General features: G+C 40.4%; 1 non-coding gene across 1 annotated transcript; it reads left to right on the top strand.

Annotated features, from left to right (window-relative positions):
- The first annotated feature begins 13,902 nt into the window (after nt 1–13,902).
- LOC123600164 lies at nt 13,903–14,006 on the top strand. The gene has a single exon (XR_006713538.1). It is a non-coding gene; the product is annotated as a U6 spliceosomal RNA (small nuclear RNA).
- Nucleotides 14,007–24,358: the final 10,352 nt, after the last annotated feature.

Here is a 24,358-nt window from a genome sequence, read left to right as displayed (position 1 = left end):
AAAGCAAGTGTAAAGGAGAGAATAAAATGATCTATCAAAATTGTATGAATTTGTAATTCATAATAGGCAAGAGGCAATTTAAGGAGATAGTTTTCCACCTTTGACATTCTTGTCAAAATAAATGTGGGGAAGATAATTACAGTAATTAACAAAAGAGTTAATTTTACTTTGTCATGAGATAAGGTTCAGTTTGATTTCTGACTAAGAGAAGATCGATACCAAATACTTTGTCTTCAGGGCTGTTGTTTATTATATATTTAGACCAGGGGTGTGTATCAGTTTCTCAGCTATTGACTTTCATTGGGACAATACTATACCAACACCCAGAGGCCTCAACCACAACCCTCAGCTCTTTCCTTCCTATCTCCAATCCATGATTCCTTTGCCTACTCAGCAAAGAAGTCTTACATTATATTCTATTAAGCCAAACACAAAAGTGTTAGGCTCTAGAATATATTTTTCACATGAAGTTGTTCATTTTCTTGCTGGAAAATAATGTCACTTGAAGAGATCCTGGGCCTGCACGCTGTTTGATTATGATCCTCCAAGAACCACATGATCAGCAGCAAATGAAATTCTAGCAAACAAACCTCAGCAGTGATCATATCCTCTGAGTCAAGTTTACTAACCACGTGGCCAGTTGAGAAAGTGGTGTTTTGTAAGACTTATAAGCTCCCAGCTGAGGGGCATGCATGAATACACAGCTGTCTGTTGGGGAACTCTTGGCCTCAGGTTAGCCTGCAGTGAGGGTCCAAAACATTATAAACGGGGCAGAAGAAATGCTGCATTTCTTTAGTAATTGAAGCCATTAGATAACCTCATTCTTGGATGCTTATAGTGTTCCTTATTAAGTTTAACTATGTTTATGAACATTTCATGCCAACTGTACCTTTTGAAAAAAAGAAGATAAATGAAAGGCCCCAGTTATCAGAGCTTGGTTGGGAGGTGAGAAAGTGCTGTAGATGTGGAGGCCCACAGTTCTCTTCCAGTCCCATGCCAAAATAGACTGTGGTTGAATCTGTACGTGGTAAGCAGCTGTTACACCACTTTTCTTGGCTCACTTTCCTTTTTAAGAAATTTCGAGGTATATAGGACACCTGGGTGGCTGAGTCAGTTGAGCATCCAACTTTGGCTCAGGTCATGATGTCGCATTTTGTGAGTCTGAGCCCCACATCAGGCCCCACACTCTGCTGTCACAGCAGAGTCCCCCTTCAGATCCTCTGTCTCTCTCTCTCTATGCCCTTCCTCTGCTCGTACTCTCTCTCTCCAAAATAATTAAACATTTTTTTAAAAATTAAAAAAAAATTAGAGGTATAAGTAAGATGACCACTAGGTTATTCCAGCTCTGACATTCGGGTGTTCATTCCAGCAGCCCTTTACCTAACATCAGAAAGATAAGGAACTGACTGCTTTTCCCCAAACAAAATGCTAAACTTTCTGGTCAAGAGTATATACAATCTTTTGTTGTGGTTATTTAAGTGGAAGAAGGGGGGAAAAATTAATGTCATTGTATCAGTTAGCCAATGCTGTGTAACAAGTCACACCAAAACTCAGTGGCTTCCGTCAATAAATATTTATTAGTTTTTATGAGTTTGTGGATCAGCTGGACAGTTGGCCGATCTGGGTCAAGCTCAGCTTACCTTAGCAACATGTTCATATGTTTGTGTTCAGCTGGTGAATTGGTGGAGGGCTGCTCATGTACGATAGCCTTGATCACGTGTGTGACATTTGATACTCAGCTGGGAAGACAAAGGCGATCAAGCTATGGGCCTCCCATCATCTACTAGGCTAGATGAGGCTTATTCTTTCCTCACATATAAGCTTAGAAGTGGCATCGCTTCTGCCATGTTCTGTTGGCCAGAGCAAGGTCCACCCAGGTTCCAGGAATTGGGAAATAGGATTGGCCTCTTGATGGAAGGAGTTACAAGGTCATATGGCAAAGGCTGTGGCCATAGGAAAAGGTGAAAGATCGCTCATTTTTTCCATTAATCTACTGCAGTCACAAATAATGTTTTACTGGCTCTGAGAATACAGTGATAATCAAGATCCAATCATCACCTTCAAGAAAATCACTTTAGAGTGGGGAAGGAACTAGACACAGCTAATTAAAATGCAATGTAATAAATAACAGCAGAGATAATAAGGAACCAAGACGTGAGGCAGCTCCTGCTCCAGAGACTTGGGGAATGCTTCTCAGAGGCGGTGACCTTTGAGCCAAGTCTTGTTTGGGGCTGGATCCCGGTGCCTGACATGGTTCCCGGCTTACAGTAAGCACTCAGTAAATATTTGATGAATAAATAAATGAAGAATGAGAAGGAGTTGGCACAAAGTGAATGAAAAGAAAATCATTCCAGAGAGAAGAACCAGGATGAGGTATGAGAAAAGAACTTAACACTTCATCTCTGTGAATATTTATTTTTTTTTCTATGAATATTTGCTAAATGTCTAGTATGTGCTGGACACTAGGGATAAGGAACATGAACCCTCAAGGGGATGGAAGAGAGAATATGCCTGTGCTTATACTCTCCTTTGTTTGAGAGAGGGTATGTCTACGTCCTGTAACCCCTTAGGCCCTACTCACACAAACATCACCACAACTACTACTTTTCATGTGATGAAACCACTATTTGGTGGACTCAGTGAGGATGTGAGCCAGTGGCCAATGCTGGGCTGCCCCAGCACATGAGCTCAAGCCTCAAGGTGCACTCATTCAATGGTGGCCAGACCCCTTGTCACTGCCCCATCAGAAGCCCTGGTTTTTATTTCCCTTCCAAAGCATAGTGCTCAAAAAGGATACAATCCATAAGTAATGGATTACCAGTTGGAATCCCAGACCATCTTGGAATACTTTCTTAGGTTTTATGGAAACCATATTTTGGTCCTGGGACATGAACGGACCTGGCATAGCTTTTGCAGGTCTTGTAAATATGTCAGTGTTCTTAGAAATGGCGTGGGCTGGGTCAAGCTCTGCTCTTTTCGATCTACCCCATGTTACGTAAGGTTAGTTGTCAAAGGTATAATACCATAAGAGGTTTGCAAAGGTGTCTGACTCGTGCAAAAACCTTTGTCAGTGAGTGCCAAAATTCTAGGACGTGGGTTTTCTCCATGTGTTTCATACCCATCCGAAGTGGAAAGCTCAGGTATCCTTATCAAGTGTACCCAGAGTAACCTATAAAAGCATTAATACAATACATAGATTAAAAGTATTATATGTCCCTAAGTTTGCTCAAATTCTATTAGCCTTATCTTGATTTCTTTTAAGGATTATAGACATAAGTTCATTACTTCGGGCTGAATATAGCTCTCGATTCTTTCTACTTAACTTTGTAATACTAAATAGATATCTATGACATTCAAATACTTAACAACTAGTAAAAGATAGGTACTGATCAGTCAGAATGGGTGTATGGAGGTCCCAGGTGTGCCAGTCATTAGCTTGTAGTTTTGGGGTAGTAGGGAGTTCTGAAAGAGGCACAGGGGGTGCTCTCATGGCCAGAATGGTGTGGGAAAGGGGAGTAATTTTAGAGTTGCTGGGTGCCACTCCTGACCAGTCATCATCTAGCACTGTGCTACAAGGCATGTGCCCGGTCCATATCTGATTAATCCCTGTCTCTGCAGTTAGGGTAAAGCTCCCTGCAACATACCTTATAATTGCTGATTTCTAAACTTTAGGGATAAGGTTGGTTGACCACGTACAAATTGACAAATATTCTTTGCCTTTATTCCAAGTAACGCCAACAACCAATCTTCTTTTATTGTAAGGAAGAAATTATACATTTAAGAAGACCAGGATGAGTAACAAACAGTTATGCGAAGTCAGCTGGCCAAATGTGTCATTAAAATGAAAACTGCCAAGCAAATGTAAAAGCAGACCTTGCTTTGGGGTTAGCAATGTCAACGTTTCCTTTTCTCCTTCTGCCATCTCTCCCCCCACACTCTTTGATTCTCTCAACCCCACTGTCGTTAACTTGTACGACTGGTCTGCAGGGTTGAGCTCTAGCAGTGCAGGATTGTTGTAAAGAACTCGTGAAAAATGATCCAAGGATCCAGTCTTTGGTGCAGGCACTGGGCTTCCTTTCCATTTTCTTGTGTTTTTGGTCTTTAAAGGCAAATTCTTTACTGGTGCAGTAAGACTGGGGCTTGATAAACAGAACAAATGTTATTTTAAACACCGTAATGATAATAATTTAATCAAATGTGATTTGCTTTTAATAACTTTATTGGTTCTTTCATTTTGAAAAGCGGCCATGTGAATGGTTTGCTTTTGCATTTTTAACGAGAGAGGTAATAAATGATCCCACTTGCAGGAGCAGGAGACTAATGATGCTTATTCCCACACTCTTTGTTTAGTGAAACTAAGTCAGCAGACCCTGCCATTATAAGCCATTGGCCTTGATAAAGCCCATGACAGCACCGGGCCTGGTCCTTTTTCAGAACTTGAAGGTATCCACCAGGCAGGTCATTTCTAACCTTTGCACTGGGCCTAGTATTTACAAAACACTTTCAATAACATGCACTCCTTTAAATCCTAAGACTCCCGTGTCACAGATGAGACACTCGAAGTAACACCGACTTGCCCAATGCCACACCACCAGTAAGCGGTGGCTTTGGGACTTGAACCCTGCCCTTCTACCCCCATATTCAAGCTCCTGCCTCTATACCTTGGTGGGTAGCGTGTCACTGGGTGGCTCCGTCGGTTGAGTGTCCAGCCACTCAGGTCACGATCTCATGGTTCGTGGGTCCGAGCCCCGCCTCAGGCTCTGCGCTGACAGCTCAGAGTCTGGACCTGCTTCGGATTCTGTCGCCCTCTCTGTTCTTCCCCCTCTCACACTCTGTCTCTGTCTCTCTCTCAAAAATAAAATAAACATGAAAAAATTTTTGAAAGAAAACATAAACAAGTCATCATTAAACCTGCACGCTGCTGGGATGATTTGCATTAGAAAACTTCATCCACTCACACCCAGAGGCCGCTCCCCTTGAAGTGGTTTCTAATGATTCAAGTGCCTATTGGCACCTCCTCCAATAAGGGGTATCGTTTGTGCACAATCCAATCCAGGACCGGGCCATCATTAAAGCGTTTGTGGGTTGTTAAGGAATTTCCATCCTGCTGGAACCCAAAGCTCCTGGAATTCATTGTCTCTATTTTATACTTTTGTTTGTGAAACTCGCTTTGCCAAAAACCTCCGTAAGCTGACTGGCTGTCGCTGTGAGTTCCAGACAGTCGAGCCCCATACCAGGTCAAAAGGACCACGGGTTGGTGAACTTTGGTGATAACATCAGAACACAGTCCTGATGCCTTACAACTGAGTATCAGACAAAGAACGGTGGCAGGAAAGAGGCCCGGGGTAGGGAGAGGGAACAGAAGGGAGCATAGGATGTAGTGGATTCCCCTCTCCTGGAGTCCCCTAAAAACTGCTTTGAGAAGGAAAAAGGTGACTGGTAAGTTTATTTATGCTTTTTAAAAAGCGCTGCCAATCCCAATTTATCAGTTACTGTCTTGTGACAATTTATTCATTGTTCACTGGTAGAAGCCAGAAGTTACATAGAAATGCATGATTGGTGATAGCTTCTCTATTTCAATATGGTATAATAGAGATAACACAGTGCCCAAAAGCTCTGCAGCCGACTTTTTGTCTGCTTTGTCTCTTTTCATTACTCTATCAGAATCTTCATTTAATATAATCCAAAAAAGCAAGGTAATTGCTTCACTTATCGGTTATCATCGTTCTCGCATACTTATCGTGTCAAAATTATTTATGTGGATAGGCCAGGTTGATCTTGCTGCATTCAGAAGCTTAAAATTTGAATAACTGTTCTGCCAGTTAGGTTATCAAAATTGCAGCATAAGCAATGAGCTTCTCTTTTCTGGACACTGGAGTAGGGAAAAGGAATCACCCCTTAGGTGTGCAGGTGGAAGGGGAGCACTGGGCTGGGGGTCACACTCCAAACCAGCTCTTTTGGCCAAAAGAGAGAAGAAAGGCCACAAAATGAAGAGAGCAACTAAAAGGTTCATTGTGTGGGTCATGACAAAGTAAAAGAGAAATGAAGTCAATTGGACGTTTCCTTTGAGAGTTTTTCCTCAACAATAATCTCCAGAATAATTGATACAATTGTGCTGAAAGGCAAGACAAACATGGCAACCCGGATCGTCATATACCCAGCCCTCCCCTCCACACAAGACCTTCACACAGATGAGTATTTCAATATGCATTTTCCTACTCGCTAGTCATTTTTCAATTGTCAAGTACTTCATCACTTTAAAGGCATATTAGGCTAATGTGAAATGTGGCAAGTTTTCAGTCAAGAAGTGAACATTTATTTCTACAAAATAATTTTTGTTAGTTAAGTCTTGTTTTGAAACACCTAAGACTCTTTTTCTCTTTCTCTTACAAATGTTGATGGTAAAAAGGAATTATTTTAAGTGTTCATTCCCAGCTCAGCATCAAGGACTGTGGCTGTATCGTCAGAGATTGGTCAGGTGAATGTACATTTTGATTCTTGCCAAATTTTGTGAGCTTTTTCAGTGAGAGCCTCAGAACCAACGGGGACGTTCAATCCCACTTCTTTCAGAGCCACTAACCCTCTCTCAGAACATCTATGCTGCAGTGCGACCCTCCCATACGTAGCCAGCCATTCTCAGACTCAGTAAGGGAATGACCAGAACTAATAGATACTATTCTTATGAGTGTCTCAAGATCATCGTGGGCTAAGTAATGGGTACTTTTTAATATTTTTCAAATTCCCTCAATGTGACAGATAATTCTTTTTAAACTTATTTACCCAGATCTTGCTGCACTAGTAGCTAGTATCTAATATCAATAAAAAAGATTTATCTGAACTAACTGTCAATTTATTTCCTAAAGGACAGCTGATCTTTTGAGGCTGCTTCATTCCTCGCTTACAGTGATGAGCCATGGAGCTGGAAGCATGTAAAAGGGAGCACGAGGTCTTATTTGTGGTTTTCTCTTATGGCTGTTTTGGTAAATTTTCTGAAAACGGGGCGAAGCATTCATACATACAACCCAGTATTTATATTAATTCTCGGGTAGCTACCACTGTTCTAGAAGTTAGAACCGAAAGCTAGGTGGATGACCTTTAAAGATCCTCCCCAACCCTGAAATTAGATTATGATTTAAGAGTCTAATACAATGAGGATGCATTTGAAGAAAGATCCATGGCGGTCAATATCCCAGTGCATGGGAGAGTGTCTGGTATCCTCATTCACGTATGTATTGGGTGAACGAATGAAAGAATAAATGAGTGAATACTCTTTTTCCCTAAACTTCAACCTTCAAAATGCCATTCAACATTCAGTAAACATTGAACATCTCTGCCACCTAACATCTCTGGCTTGCATACCAACTCTTTAGGACCCTCCCCTGGTCACTTGGCATGTGGCCTTCTGACTCCGTAGCACCAACACCTGCTCCCTCGGATTGTCATTATGGATACACATCTCTTACATGCCTGTCTTATGCTGAAGACAGGGACCGTGTCTTTACTTTATTATTTCCCTACTGACTGATGAAGTACCTTATGGACATTAAATATAAGTAAATATGAAATAAAGAACGAACTGATTAGTTCTTAACATTATCTGAAGCACTAGAACAAAACCATCAGCGTGGCACTTTCTTCCTTAAGCACACCTAGTGTCCTTATCATCATTAGTATTATTATTTTTACTGTCCATATTATCATCACCACTCACTATAATTCTTCTACCCAAACCAAAACTAGCATAACGCATGGAAGTGGGAATGTTAATGACTATCTATTGAATGCTTACTTCTAAGAGATGAGAAAGGTAAGTCACCTACACCTAAATCCAGCTTGCCTTTAACGCAAGTCCACTACATTGTTTATCCATTAATTTATCTGTAACATTTTGACCATGTGTCAGGTGGTGCACAGCTACGGAGATTGAGGGATAAATAAGATGCTTTTTCTGCCTTGTCCAGTGATGGAGAAAGAACTATATACAAGTAATTACATAGTTTAAAAATCTATTTGCTGTCTGCTAGTTGTGCAACCTTGGGCAATTCGTGTATCTTCTCAGGGCCTCAGCTTCTTTAATCAGTGAAAGAAAGATAATCATACTATGGTCATGTTTCTGTGACAGAGTTATTATTTCATGATGCAGTGCCTGGTAGGTGGTAGGCACTCAACAAAGGTTGGTTGTATCTGAACGTCCAAAATACCCCAAGGGAACACAGAAGACAGAGAAACTAACTCAAAATATATAGAAAGAAAGACTTCATGGGGTTCAGACTGGAAGGACCAGAGGAAAGTTTGCAAGATAAAGAGGGGAAGGAAATAGATCCCAGGGGTGGAAGCATTATAGACAAAGGCCAGAGGTGTGAAAGATCTCATCAAATTATAGTCAGTGGATAATATTCGCTGGGGACTCTGAAAACTCCTAATCTTTTTCTTCTACCCAATTATTGCCTAATAGTTATCCCCTACTTCAAAAATGTGGGGATTTTTTTTCCTCCTTCATTAAAACAACTTATATCAGCATGTATTCTGTTTCATTTGGTATTGTTTTAGAATAAGGACTTAGTTTATTGAAATAATCTCAAATTTAATTTTAAATTCTAGAGTAAGGCAGCCACCATCAGGTTTCAGTCATACGTGCAAAATGTTAACATATATCCTATATATGTTATCAAGGGAGGATTTGGTGTCTGAATAACAGTTCTGTTAATATTTTCAATCTAACATCACACTTTTATGTTATCAGGAACATCTACATGACAATGCATGTCTAGGCAAAAATAGAGAAATGTGGCCAAATTCTAGATGTCTTGAATGATCTAGATGCTTGACAAGATATGGACTTGAAATCCTAACAAAATGAGAGCAATAAATAAAATAAATAAAAAACTAGAATTTCTACATTAAAAATATTTACCCAGTTTTGGATATTTAATGTTATTTTGGTGTGCTGTACGAATACATTTTTTCCCCTACTCATTACTGCCATGACTATGTCAGACTTTCTAAAACTTATTTGGGTCAAGGTATTCAGTAAGCACTGTTTTTTCACTCTATTAGAGGTCATTAGTTCTCAAACAACTTTTTATTGCCTTTTAAAAATAGGTATTCTATTGGCTTTTTCCCAGTGATCTGGGGTCCTGCCAATCCTCCACAGATCTTCACATGTTATCATTCTTGGCTCTGTGATCACATCAATTATTTTCTTGGCAAATCCAAGGTAGAGTTGGTCAAGCTCAACTCACATAAAAATATGTAACACCCCAAAGTAAATTGTAGGCTAGTTCAAATTCTTTTTGAACTTTAATTTTTATCTTAGCCTTCTAGGTTAGGTACTTCTCTATAGTTACTTTCTTTTGTGATCACGCTATTCTGTACACACTTGGGACTGCCAAGAGGCTTAGGGAACAATTTAAAATCATCCAAAGCCCTTAACACTATTAAATCCGACTTGATCCATGAAGAATAATTAGCAAGGTCTGGGGAACTTGTATGGGAATTTACCTATTTACAGTTAGGTCTGTCTGTTTGTGAAGAGCCAGATGAGTGGTAGCCAGATTCAGATAAGCATTTAGAGCAATTCTAAGACAGCCATATAGTCTCTTAACTCAAGATGATGGACAGGACCTACATTGCCTCCTTTCCATGCAAAATTCCCACTGAAACGACCATTCACATATACAAATAAATACATCCTTGGCAGCACTTGAAACAAGCCAAAAAAAGGATGAGAAAGGGGGATGACGTTAGCAGGCCAGAAAGTCCAGCAAAGTCTTCGAAGCTAGGAAGTAGGTTGATTATATTGTTAGATAAACTCTAACTGAGTAAATCACAACCCAAAATACATACATAGAAAAGAGATGTAGTGGAGGGAGGGTTCAGTTGCTTTACAACATCTCTGGAGAGGCTCCAGACAGGTGTAGATAGAAAAAAATTGCCAAGGGGTAGCAATAAAGGCTTATAACGGGAAGACTATCTTCAGAACAGCTGTGCTAGGGAGCCCCTCTTCTTCCTCTGCATATGTAATAAGTGGCATAGATGGCAGATGTGCTGCCCAAGCTTGTTCATGTCCTAGAAAGAAAAAGCCACTTGTCAGTAGGGTTTACCCTTTGAGGCAGAGACTAAAGGCAGCCCTCCCATTCGGAACACTGGCCTTTTGGGTAAAATGGTCCATTCGACCTCAAAGGATACAAATGCCAGCTACTATAAACAGAACCATATTAGAAATACAGTCCTTTACAACCCCAAATTAATAATGAACCAATGATTACCAGATATGCAGGGGAAGTTAAGTAGAACAAAAAGAAAGACAAAGATGAACAAACAGAAAAACTGACCACAGAAGAGACAGTGGTAATGGAAGGAATAAAAGAGAACATTAAAATGTTCTAATTAGTATCCTCAAAATTTCAACAATATATTGTATTTGTAATATAAAAAGAGGCTGCTATGACTTCTTGAAAATTAAAAAAAATAATACAATCAATCATCTAAAAATAACTGTAAGCTGAACAAAACAGGCGGAAGACTGAAATTTAATTTGGAAGGTGGAATTAATAAAACGTTCTATGATGGAAAGTAAGAAAAACAGAAAAATATATGCACAAAACGCCATTTCAAGAACTATAAAGCCTCACTATTCAAAATGTGGGGGCGCCTGGGTGGCGCAGTCGGTTAAGCGTCCGACTTCAGCCAGGTCACGATCTCGCGGTCCGTGAGTTCGAGCCCCGCGTCAGGCTCTGGGCTGATGGCTCAGAGCCTGGAGCCTGTTTCTGATTCTGTGTCTCCCTCTCTCTCTGCCCTTCCCCCATTCATGCTCTGTCTCTCTCTGTCCCAAAAATAATAAATAAACAAAATGTGATCCACACACCAGCAGGATCAGCATTGTCTGTCTCATTAGAAATGCAGAGTCATGGGCCTCAGTTAAGACTCTATTTAAGTCTAAGTTAAGTCTAAGTTAAGACTTACGGGGGCGCCTGGGTGGCGCAGTCGGCTAAGCGTCCGACTTCAGCCAGGTCACGATCTCGCGGTCCGTGAGTTCGAGCCCCGCGTCGAGCTCTGGGCTGATGGCTCAGAGCCTGGAGCCTGTTTCCGATTCTGTGTCTCCCTCTCTCTCTGCCCCTCCCCCGTTCATGCTCTGTCTCTCTCTGTCCCAAAAATAAATAAACGTTGGAAAAAAAAAAAAATTAAAAAAAAAAAAAAAAAAAAAGACTTACTGACTCAGATTCTTCCTTTTGAAAAGATTTCCGAGTAATTCGCATGCATTAAAACTTGAAAAGCCCTGATATAGAGCACATATCCAAAAGGTCTTAGGCATATCTAAAAGCTGGTTTAGAGGAAGACAACATAAACAATGAAAGAGTTGAAATAACCAAAGAAATAACCAAAGAAAACAGATGAAGAAAATTTCCCAGACCTAGAAAAAACATGAACTCAACGACTGCCAAACTTGACCAAATGTCAAGTGAACAAAAATGCATTAGATACATATTTGTAAAATTTCAGAACAAAGCTTGGAAAGAAAAATTCTAAAAGGCATCAAAGAGAAAAAAAGTGTTTGCTCAAAAAAAAATGACCATCAGATGGACATCAATGCCTTCCCAACAACAGGGGGTCCTAAAAGCCTATAAAGCCATTGTAAACACAGAATACTACACCAAGTGCAATTATAAATAAAATTTAAGTGAAGAATAAAGCCATTTTAGACATAAAGAGTTCAAATAGTCTACTTCTCATCTACCTTTTAAAAAAAATATTATGAGGATGTACTCCAGTAACATGAAAAAAATAATCCAAGAAAGAGGAAAAAAAGCAATCTTAGAACAGTTTAATCTAATCCAGAGGTACAATGAAAGAAATCTCAGAATGAGCAGTAGACCCAAAAAGTAATGAGTAGAAATTAGAAAGAGACTAGAGGACTTTATGGAGAAAAAAAAAAAAAAATTTTTTTTTTAGAGGTGAGTTGTGGATGGTAGTGCGCATAAAAAGAAAGTCATGTTAAAATATGAAGCAAACTAAAACATGACATTATTTTGAACAATTGTTGATATATATAACGTATTAATGTATAATATGCATTGTATTTAATTTATAAATAATATATAATATTAACTATACTATTTCTATGTTCATCTTTCAGATTTTGCTGTTTACAACTCTATGAAATGATATGCTTTCTTCCTGTGCCTAAATATACTATGTGGTTATAGAAAGAGTAATATTCCTAATGTTTATATATTGATCATTTCAGATATTCCTATTTTAAAATCAAAACTATAGACAATGTTTGAAAGGCACTGGATATAAAAGGAAATGTAATGGTACAATGTGTAAGTGTAAATTATTAAAATATTTGCATGTAAATTGCTTTAAACTCAAAAAAATGTAAAACATAATAATTTAGCTGACAGAAGGCAGCAGGGAAAAAGAAAAGAAAATATAGGTGCACTGATTTCCTCACCTCACTTAGCATGGGGAAAATAGAGCCAGTCTTAAGCTGGTGATTGAAAAACATAGATTAATTATAATGCTAAGTAACAAAGATAACCAGTAGAAAGATGAAAACAAACAAAGAAACAAACAAAAAAAAAGAACAACAAAAATCCTGAACTTAGGAGCGAATAGGGGAGAAGGGAAAAAGTAAGAGTGTATGAAATTTCACATCTTTCATCCAGAAATCCATAGATACTATCCGAAGTCTTAAGAAAATCAAGAATACAATGTGTTCTTTAGAAATATGATGGTAGGGGCGCCTGGGTGGCGCAGTCGGTTAAGCGTCCGACTTCAGCCAGGTCACGATCTTGTGGTCCATGAGTTCGAGCCCCGCGTCGGGCTGTGGGCTGATGGCTCAGAGCCTGGAGCCTGTTTCCGATTCTGTGTCTCCCTCTCTCTCTGCCCCTCCCCCGTTCATGCTGTGTCTCTCTCTGTCCCAAAAATAAATAAACGTTGAAAAAAAAAATTAAAAAAAAAAAAAAAAGAAATAAAAGAAATATGATGGTAAATATCCAAAGGGATATTGGTAAATATCCAATTAAAGTCATTAACTTTGGAAATCTTTGGAGATCAGTAAAGGGCAGTGAGGATAAATTTTACTTTCCATCCACTTCCCATCTATGCAAGTTTGAATATTTTAACCATTATAACGGTTTTAACCAATGTATGTATGTATAACATTTAAAGCAAAAAATAAAAAATAAAAATGAAAAACTTCAATGGAACTTACATGATATTTAGTTCTACTAAATAGAATAAGCACAGAAAATTTACCACCAAGTATTTGGTGACTCAACAAATTTTTTGAGCACCTACTCTGTGTGTGTTCCTGTGCTAACCACTGAGTCTGCAACGGTGAGCCAGACAGACGTGCCCCCTATCATGACAGAGATTACTATCTACCCACAAGGACAGGCATTAAACAAATAGTTACATGAATACATATAAGGACAGGCATTAAACAAATAATTACACAAATACATTGCTCAATGCGCTTGTGTCACACGCTGTGAAGGGTAAGTATATAATGAGAAAATATAACAGGGGAATTTAAGTCTGGGAAACCACACTGCTTTGGGCAAAGCTGCGTATAGCAATTCAAAAATTTGAATTCTTGGTACTAACATGTAAAAGTTATTGGACATACAAGAAATAACCAGTAAGAGACAACTGTTTAGCTAGCAACTAGTGCTCACTTTGGCAGCACATATACTAAAATTGGAACGAAGGGCGCCTTGGGTGACTCGGTCGAGCGTCCAACCTGGCTCAGATCATGATCTCTCGGTTCGTGGGTTTGAGGCTCACGTCAGGCTCTGCACTAACAGTGCAGAGCCTGCTTGAGATTCTCTCTCTCCCCCTCTCTCTCTGACCCTCCCTGGCTCGTGCTTTCTCTCTCTCTCTCAAAATAAATAAACTTAAAATAATAACAATAAAATAAAGTGGGAATGATACAGAGGAGATTAGCCTGGTCCCTGCGTAAGAATGACATGCAAACCTATGAAGCATTCCAATTTTTTTTTAAACAGACAAAAATTTAAAAAAATTAAAAAACAAAAGCAACTGAACTAGTTCCCACTTATTCAAAGTCTTGTCCCTTATTCTATATAACTCAAAAAGCATTTACAGATTTGCATGATTTTAAGTTTTCTGAGCTCAAGAAACTTTTTCCCAAAAATGAATCAAATCACTTAATTTTTTTTTCAAAAAAGTAATATATTGAAAGCTGACAATCTGGCAATCTGCTGTAAGGCTAGGTAAAGATCAATCCACTTTACCATGTTTAAAAAAAAAAAAAATAAGCATAGTATTTCCAGAACTGTCAAGAACTTCAAGTTGTGAAGGAAGTAATTTGATCTCGTGCACTTAAACACTATTTACTTACCCATTTCCATCAGCATTCACTCATATAAACTAAGTGTGAGGACCAGAAAGCATATTTTTATTCAACCTGTATCCAACTGGGATACAGAATCGAGTGTGAGAAAGTAGCATAGGTCTTCTGGTATAACCAGAGGGCTAGGCAGACTGGGAGGCCTGTCCTGAGCAGAAGAGGAGTTTTGGGGGACACAAAAGGAGAATTTTAATTAAATAATTAAGAGACCGTTTTATAATTAAATAAAAGTAGCCCTAGCGGCCCTTGAAACAGTCTGGGCTTTCTCACATGTCATGTCAAAAGTGACATGTGGTAAAGCTAATTATCAATCGCCAGGACCCCAAAACGGGCCACCTCAACAACAATGAACATGTGCCCTTCCTTACATCTACCTGACTCTGATCCCTACTGCCATTCTAACTGCACTCACACATCTCAGCTTTCACACCACTTGGGGGTGTCTGGTTTAGCAACCTGTTAACCAGATCAGACTGGGAGGGCAGGTTGGTACCCTTTGTTACTGGTTGTTCCTTTGGAAAGAATTGATTAATGTCTATTCCAAGCCCAAGACTCCATATGGGCAGACGCATTGGACAGAATACACAGAAAGGGTTCATTTTTTGTGCAAAGCAAGCGAAGTCCATCAAGCAAAAAGTTTTCTTTCCCACACATAAGAAAGCTATACTTCATCTTGTTTACTATGGTTTTTAAAATGACAAATGCAATAATAGATGAATCAAAGTCTTTTAACATAGAAAAATCAACAGACGCTACGTTGCTGATTGCCTCTATGTGCGTCTCAATCTTGGAAAGTTTGCCAAACCCCTACAAAACTGAAGTTAGGATAATAATTTCAAAGACGTTCAAATTTCAGATTGACTTCCTTGGGAAACCCCAAAAAGACAGCAGTATTCATTCCTCAGTGTTCCTTAGTTGCTGTTTTCTTCTTTTCTTTTTGGGGGGTATGGGGGGAATATTTTGCTTTTGTTAAATCACTTCCATGTCATAATCATCCTCATAATCCCTGTTTTGGAGAATACATGATATTTTGTAATAGCTTATCCCAGAATCATCTTAGAAACATGTATACAGCATTTACTATGTGCCAGAACCCTAACTGCTTTATATATATTAACTCGTGTTACTACTTATACAGCCCTAGATGGTTGGTCGTTCAGAGAGGTTATGTAACTTATCCAAAGTCACACAGCCACATAGGGGGCCAAGCTTGCCTTTGGACCCAAGCAGCATTCTGGTACGTAAAGGGCTCTGGAAGATAAAGCATAACTTGTAGATAAATATCCTATTTTCACTTTGACTTTCAATATTGTTTCATCATTTATCTTGAGGCGTGGCAAGCCTCAGGTGTCAGCTGTTCCTCTGCCTCTTGAACATTCTCTCCCTTCCTCCTTGGCTCTCTACCTGAATTTCTGGCCTGCCTGTCAGATAGTTAATGATCTGCACACAAACACTTACATGAGCTAGTGGAGCTAAGCCTTTAAAAGAATCCTAGGGGAATCCTTTAAAGACTCTTTTACAATATGAATAATCACCCCCTAATTTATTCATCTGTAAATTTTTGTTTTCACATAATAGATTTTCTCCGGGCAGGGCCAAACTGAATTACGTTTTCTTAGCTCTTCACAGATGCATCAGCTTTGCTTTGCCATTTTGTGATTCAAGAAAACCGATTATTTTAACATCCGCAACAACCATTCTCCTTTTAGAGTTCATAAAAGTGAAAGATACGTGGCACAAAAACTCTTTGTCAGGGAATATTTCTTGCAAAACGGAAATTTTAGCTCCTCTTACTTACTTGGAATGCTTATTTGTTCAGACACAGGACAGTGAAAATAAAATTTAAGTGTCCAGAATATTATTTCTATCCATTTTAATTTTGTCAGGCCAGACCCAGTTTCCATAGCAGATGAAATTAAATTTTTATATCAACTCGCTTTCTCACTTTAACGTCCAGAAATCTGCTGTTCCCTATGCTCAGACTTTTGAGTAAATATCAGCTAACCCTGATTGCTTCAATCACCTCTTTGCCTGTTTGACCGATCTACCAGCTCTAATGAGTCCCACCCTCTGGCAGATGCAGTTTTCTGAGATCAGCAACAAAAACCAGACTAAAGCATAACTTCATGGACTTTGAAAAATAACCAAGGAGACTCAGTCTAAGCAGACATTCCAAAGTTGCCACGGGTCAGTCAATGATATGAATTCAGAACTTCCCCCTGGGAGCATGGAGTGGCTTTTGTCTCCCTTGCTGAACCCCACATTTTGATCTGAAGTACTCCCCTCAAGTTCGAGGTTCAGATTTAGCTCCTCTGTTATGATACGGTAACTTGACACAATTAATGTCAAGCCGTGGAGATAAACATTAATGAGGATGGCCTGTTTGCTTTTCCCTGAGGTCTCTGAAACACATTTTCTAAACTCTTCCATGTGGTCCAGATCGTGTCATGGATTTGTTAACTTTGCAATACATTTGATTGAAACATCATAATTCTTTCCATGACAATAGTGTCTGATGTTACAGATGCCCAAGCAGCAAGGTCAGTAGTTGACAGATGGAAGTTGGAGCCAAGCAATTACGTTTCCCAAACCATTACAAAGAATGTAACTGAAGAAAGGTAGGGCCTGGCCTAAAACACACCAAACAAGAACAAGCACAAAAATAATTGCTTCAGATTTAATGAATCTCTCCTTGATATGACAACCAATCCAAGAGTCTCTGAATTCCCTTCCTCTGGTAAAAATCAAAACATTTTTGAGGTGGTGGCCGTTTATCTAAATGATTGTTTTTCCTCCGTCAGTCTTTAGGCTTAATCTCATTTGCTTTTATGGATATGGGAACCCTTCTGAATAGCTTTTAACCTTTTAAAAGTTGCCTTGACCTAAAGAGCCTAAAAAAATTTTTAATACAATATTGAATAATAAAAATTGAACAATTGAGTGCTTTTCTTACCAGCAGTCTGCATGCAGTGCTCTGGGTCCCGGAGCAGAGTTTCTGTCTGAAGAAAAAAATTAAAATACCTGTGTATAGCTTGCTTCTAGCAGAAACCTTCAGCTCTGACCTCCGTTTCATTGGCTCCATTGTTCCTTCTGCCACCGCAATATATTGGCTTTCTCTTTTCCAAAGAAAGAGTGTGCTTTATCCTGCAGCACGTCAGCTTCAAAGGGCTCTTACCTCGAGTGTCCAGCGCATCATTACGGTTAATTTAAGAAATCCTCTACTTAAGATGGTCTCTTTCAATTGCGTGCAATGTAGGTAACTTCATGACTAAATGTTATAAACCAAGCCTTTTGTTGGCCTTGTTTTGTCCCCCCCCCCCCCCCCCCCCCAACGTTGTGTCTAGGACATTTTCTATTTTGTGTTCAGGAAGATGCAGGACAAGAAGATGATACACAAATACAACTCGCTTTTTTGTTTAATCTTTGTGTCGTGGAACTTGTTTACCAAATTAAAAACAAGATGGCGTCCCGGCCATTCTGGGCAAAGGGATGAGGGCCCTCCCCGCCGGAAGCCAGACCCGGGGTGGCTCCTGCTGGAAGCCCAGAGAGAAGGGCCTTCCCTGGAAGAGCCACCACCCACCTGGCAGATCCCGCTACGATCCGCACTCCCACATCCGGGGCCTGGGAAGCCCTGTTGTGGGGAATGTCAGTCGGCTGACATTCTGCCTCCTGCTCTATCTGAGAGGGGATCTGCATTTTCTAAGCCAGTTGGCAGCATGCACCACAAACAGCAACGCACCGCAGGCCTGCGGTATAGACTGTCACCCTGTGATAAGTGTGCCAGCTCAGTGGTGCAAAGGTTTTCAGACACCCTCCCTTGGGCTATCATTCTCCTCCTCCTCCTCCCCTCTCCCTCGCACACTGAGCATCAGGCTCTCAAGTGCCCTTCTTCAAGTAGTTGCAATAACCCATCCCGGCCAGTGATGCTTAAAATTGAACCATGGTTCAGGGGAGCAGTAGGCTCTCCCTGCGAGCACCCTAATGTGTTAAACAGCCATGCCAGGTAGCCCTCTCCCTTCTCAGAATCAACTACTTAGAGAGACCATCTGTCAGTGGGAAGTTAGTTTTCAGGCAAGTTCTCTAACCTAGCGTTTGAAGGATAAACAAACGTGTGCTTATATAGTTTCCTTTAAGAGCAGTATCTCCCTAAATGTCTGCTCAAGCTGCCTGCTTCTACTGTGGGCCTAGACATGGGAGAGGAGGCCAGGTTTTGGAGGCCGTCTGGTGACTGAGCATGTACCTCCGACATGACCACGTTTGTACAGCTGAGGTTTGACATGCGGGGCTCTTTAGACGGTTGGACTTATTTCATTTGGCACCACGATTGCCTCAAATGATACATATTTTCAGGGAAAGAAACACTGCGAAAGTAAACTTGAACCAATAGGGACATTTATTCTCCAGGTTTAAAATTAATTTCCTGTATTTCTCTGGCTTTAAAAAAAAAATTCTATTGGAACTGCAACTTTATGAGAAGAAAAATCAGAAACTATTTCTTTTACACTGAGCCCTGTATCAGATGAAATGGAAATGTAAGGATTTCCTTAGCGTTAACCCACTGGAATTCTCCAGCTGAGAACTGAGGTCTGCAGGCTGTTTTAGGTTAAGACCTTGCTCCACTCCATGTTAGGTAATCAGATGTCATTTAGGCAAAATAAATGAGAAGTACTCAAGGAATCAGAAGAGGTGAAAGAGCAGAATCTGGTTTGGATAAAAGTTTAATTCTTCAGTTCCAAGAGGCATAGCCCTTCGAAGATGCTGAGCAAAGTCAGACAGGAGTGGCCCAGTAATGGAGATGGATGCAGCTTGTTATCAGCAAGCCGTGTGCTAGGGCTTGACGTAACCTTAAACATTGCAGATAGCTCAATGGCACTTGCCACTAAACCCCTAATTAATGAATAGCCGGCCCTAAATTAACAATGTGCATTTACAGATGAATTCTGGGCACTCATTAAATGATGTTCAAATACCAAGCAGCAACCGTTGGCTTATTCCTGCAGGATTGCTCCAGCCACTGGGTGTTTGGGAGGAGTTTCCAGCAGGGCTTTCCCGTCTGCTGGGCCTAGACACCAGCTGTGGAGCAGAAAGGGATGCCATTCTCAGGAGGTATGGGGGCAAAGAGACGCGAGCTCAGTTTTGAGCGGTAACACCTGTGCTGCCATGTTTAGGGGATCAGAAACAATCTCATATTTAGCTGCCGCTGCCAGTAAAAGTTTTTAAAAAAAGGAAAGAAAGAAGAAAGAGAGAGAGAGGAAGGAAGGGAGGGTGAAAGAAGAAAAAGAAAGAAACAAAGAAACAAAGAAAGAAAGAAAGAGGAGAGAGAGAAAGAAAGAAAGGAAAGAAAGAAAGAAGGAAGGAAAGAAAGAAGGGGAAAGAAAGGAAGAAAGTTTGAATCCTAACCAACTCTGCCAGGGCAGGAATGAGACTTTTCAGAGAGCAGCCCCACAGAACACTTTCGTGGGCGGGCTGGAATGTACTCTGGGGGCGGAGGGTTTAGACAATGTGTAGATTTGTTTGGCAAAAGCTTCATTAATAAACAATTAAGGGCTTGTGGTGAGGGAGCCGGGTCTGGCTGCGGCTGAAGTCCTGCCTGGCCTTGCGCTGAAGCGGGAGACCCAGCCTGAAAGCCCAGGCGCTGTGACCAGAGCCAACCGAAAACGCTGTCTGCAGCAAACAGTAGCCAAGCTAATTATCTAGCACCTTCTGTGGGGGGGGGGGGGGGGGGGGGGGGGGGGGGGGGTTTCCTCTGGATTTCGAGGAATTGAAAGGGGGAGCCTCGGGCTTGTAATGTAACCAGGATGTAGCCCCCATGTGGGAAGGTGTATATACGACTATTAAAGAATATTATTACCTTCAAGTCACGCAGAAGTAAAATAAAGATGGAAGCCAAGTATGAGTAAGAAATTGGAAAGTAAATTAGGTGGAAAAAAAACATTTCTTAAACTTTTGTGGGAGGTGGCAATAAAAAAAAGATTCTCGCAGAGCTTTGGTAGAACGAATTTAAGGGGAGAGGATGTTCTGCAAACATCTCCCTGTGAGTCATGTCTGCTCAGGCTAACATCCCCAGACGGAGCCCTTCTGTTGTGAAGGGAAAGCATCTTTGGTTTGAGAGCAGTCACCCTCCGGAAGCACCCATGCTAAAGAAAGCACAGCTGCCTGCCCACCGAGGGCACAGGGCAGAGGCTGTGGAACGGCCTGGGCAAATTCCCCACACTGCAGTGCCAAGATCCATGTATGGTCAAAAGCAAAGGCAACTTTATGAGAAGAAAAATCCTGTTTCTATGGATCATTTCCGCATCAGGCTTTTCCAAAACGGATTTGTGTACGTTTAGGGACAGGGTCTTCCTATGGCCCCACAGAGGCAGTATAAAAGCAAACCGGTTGCCAAAACCAAAAATAAAAATAAAAAAAATAAACCTCTTAATTTCAAAATGCTGAAAGGACTTGTGTGGGGGCAGAGGCTCAGGGACAGGGATTGCTGTACTCTCTGTGTCTGCCACCTAAATATTCCTAAGTAATTAATGGGTAGGAATTGAACTGAAGGGGTGGGGGGGAACAGGTGTTTCCTTTTTCCCAAGGGCATTTCTCATTTATTATATATCTAGTCAAAAGTTTCTTTTTGAGCAGACTTTGTCACATCCAGCCAAACAGCGGCTGTGTGAAAAAAGCACCTTAAGCAATCATTTTAAGAGCTGCCCTCATTCCACATTGTATGACTGAATACAAATCCTTTATTCTTCCCAGTTTGATGATGAAATGGAGATTTAACCTCTGCTTGCCATCATTATCAGTTCACTGAGTTTCTGAGTATAAACCACAAAGCTCCTGAAAATGTAAGTTACTGGATGTTTGCCCTCGCCCCATTCCCCCCACGCCCGAAGCAACCCAAATACAGAGCTTACTGGGAGGGGAGAAGATCAATAGGAAACAGTTTCTTATTACAACATTCCCCTGGATTTCTCAGAACTCCATCCATAGTGGATTTCTAGTCCCAGTGGTCATACAGTTAGGAAAAGAAAAGTGAACTTCAGACAATAAAAGAGAATGAGCAAAGGACAGACACGAATCACAGTATCTTTTTCTGCCTCCATTATAAGCTGTGTAACCCAGCTCATCATGGCATATATGTGTCGGCCACATTCCCTCAGGTTTCAAAAGCCTGATGGTTCAATCAGAAATGTATGTCATAGTAAAACAACAAAAGAACTGTCCTTTACATACCCTCACTGGCAACATCTCGAGATCCCCAGTCCCTCTTCTGATTCAAGGGGTCCCTGAGGTGTGTCTCATGTGCTTTCCAAATCACTGCAAGTGTCCCCTGCTTCCACCTTATGGCATTTCTTCAACTTTCTCTTGTCATTCTTGACTCCTAGAATGATGCTCCAGATGTTAAAATTGACTTCAATCCTCTAGCCAGATATTTCCACCCCACACAGTCTCTTTTAAGAGTCTGACATTGGCCTCGAGAAGCTTTTCTGGACCTAAATAAAAGGAGCCCATTCTTCCTTAGTCTAAAATATTTTCTAGGAAGTTAAAGGCTAGCCGTTTATTCTTGGGAGGGTCTTCTCCTTGGGGGACAAGTCGTCAATTCCAACCCGACAGCTGTTAATCATCTCCTCTGTCCAAAGAAAGCTTCACCAGCTTATTTCGCTAACCCAGATAAACATGTCTAGATATGTCCATATAAACAGTGGAGACCCTCACTCTGTGATCCTCAAATACACATGGCTAGGTGAAACGATTTTACCAAAAACGTTGTTACTGGGACCCCTGGGTGGCTCAGGTGGTTAAGTGTCTGACTCTTGATTTCAGTTCAGGTCATTATCGACTTGTTCATGGGATTGAGCCTCGTGTCAGGCTCTGCACTGAATGTGGAGCCTCCTTGGTATTCTCTCTCTCCCTCTCTCTTTGCCTGTGCCCCGTGCACCTGTGTGCACAGGCGCATTCTCTGTCTCTCTCTAAATAAATAAATAAATTTTTAAAAAATGTTGCTACATACAGGATAACTCATTGACCCAGTTGTTAGCCTTATCCTGTAACACTACTGTTTTTGTAGGACTGCCTCTCATATTAAGGAAATCCTATTTGCTGTAACAAAAGAACCCCAAGATGCATTAATTGATCAAACACAACAGTTTATTTCCCACTCAGAAAAAAAAAAAAAAACAACAACAACAACAAAAAACAAAAACAAAAGAACAGAAGAGGCTCTTTTTCAAGAAATCATCCAGGGTCCCAGACTCATTCCACATTATAGCTCCGTGACCTTTAACACATGGCTCCTAAGGTCACTATGCTCTTTTTACATCAAACTGACAGAAGGGAAAAGAGAGACATACTATTTCTTGATGTTCTTGAATCAGCATCAACACACTGCATGCAATCCATTGGTGAAAACCAATTACATAATCCCTCCTAAATATAAGGGGTGAGGAGATGAAAATAGAGTCCATGGCTGGGAAATCATTTCCAAGCAATAACTCTACATCCTGGAAAAGGAACAGAAATGTTTAGGAAAGCCAAGCACCTCTGCCAGATCACTAGGTTGTAACAACTGTACATATTGTTTACATGTATATAAACAAAAGTACTATAATGTGTATATTCAATTTCAATTTGCCCTTATTTTGAATTCTTCATGTTCCAGGTGATTTATCCTACTTACTTCTTACCATAAGCCTAAAATGAAACAGGTGCACTTTCCAAAATGAGAAAGTATGGAATCTTAAGAAAACTGTTGAAGGATAAACATAAGTTAGAAAAGATGATATCAATAGGAATGGTAGAGTGAGGACCTCCAAAACTCTGCTCCATCATAAGGCAAGAGCAACACTGGCAAAAAAGTTGCAGAATCAAAATTTTCCAATCTCTGGAAATTTTTTTAAGTTTATTTATTTTGAGAGAGAGAGTGCAAAGGCACCCATCCAAAGGTGAGCAGAGGAGGGGCAGAGAGAGAGGGAAAGAGAGAGAGATATTCTCAAGCAGTCTGCCCAACACAGGGCTTGATGTCATGATAATGAGATCATGACTGTGAGATCATGACCTGATCAAAAGCCAAGAGTCAGATGCTTAACCCACTGAGCCATCCAGGCTCCCCTCAAAACTCTGGAAATTAACCAAAGGCTTGCATTGAGGAGTGTTGACTCAAAATAAAAAAATAAAAAATTTTTAAAAAGCTGAATCTCCATAAGAAAAGCAAGCTTTGTGGTATTATAACTTGCTCTATTCCCATTCCACTCTCCTCAATGCTGATGTAACCTTGAAAACCAACAATCACACAATTACAGTAAAAACCAACATCTCGGCCACCACTGGAAGGGTCCCAGTGAACTGTCATTATTTTACCAGTCTGCTAGTTTCCTAAAAACCCCCACTTGAAGGACTATCTGTACCTGACCTGACTCAGAGCTTACTTAGGGTGAACAGCCTTTTCTCAGAAGGTGTTTATCAAAAACAATCAACAACAATTGTATTACATGGCAGTTACCTGAAGCAATGATAATAGTTGGGGCAAACAAGAAGCTAACCAAAAAAATTAAAAATCTTGGGAATGAAATATTCATTGCAGCTTTAAAGATTCTGATGTATTTCTGGGAATCTAGAAATCCATGTGCGTATATAGAGCTGTACACATGTCTAGGTAAAAGCTAAGGAGGCCCTAAACTCACATGTCTGGCTAATCTTGAGAGTCTCCAGGAGCAAGATGCAAAGGCTAATGTAGAGTTGTAAACCTCCAGTGGACCCCAATACACATGCAAAGCCCTTCAGCAAAGGCTGGGAGACTTACTGGTTCCAGGTATTTAAGAAAAACTCTTCCCAATCATCAGATTTCCACCAAGCTAACTGAAAAGAGATGTCAGGAGCTAAACAATGACAAATAAAACAGATTTACAAAATTAATTCAAGTGGGTCACTAAGTAAACAAACAACAAAAAATTCTGGGTCTGATTTCCAGAATTGCCATGTTATATTATTTCA

This window comes from Leopardus geoffroyi, chromosome C1 (assembly GCF_018350155.1).
Source record: "Leopardus geoffroyi isolate Oge1 chromosome C1, O.geoffroyi_Oge1_pat1.0, whole genome shotgun sequence".
NCBI classification, from domain to species: Eukaryota; Metazoa; Chordata; class Mammalia; order Carnivora; family Felidae; genus Leopardus; species Leopardus geoffroyi.
The sequence above is the reverse complement of the archived record's forward strand: the minus strand, read 5'-3'. Positions and strand labels throughout refer to the sequence as shown.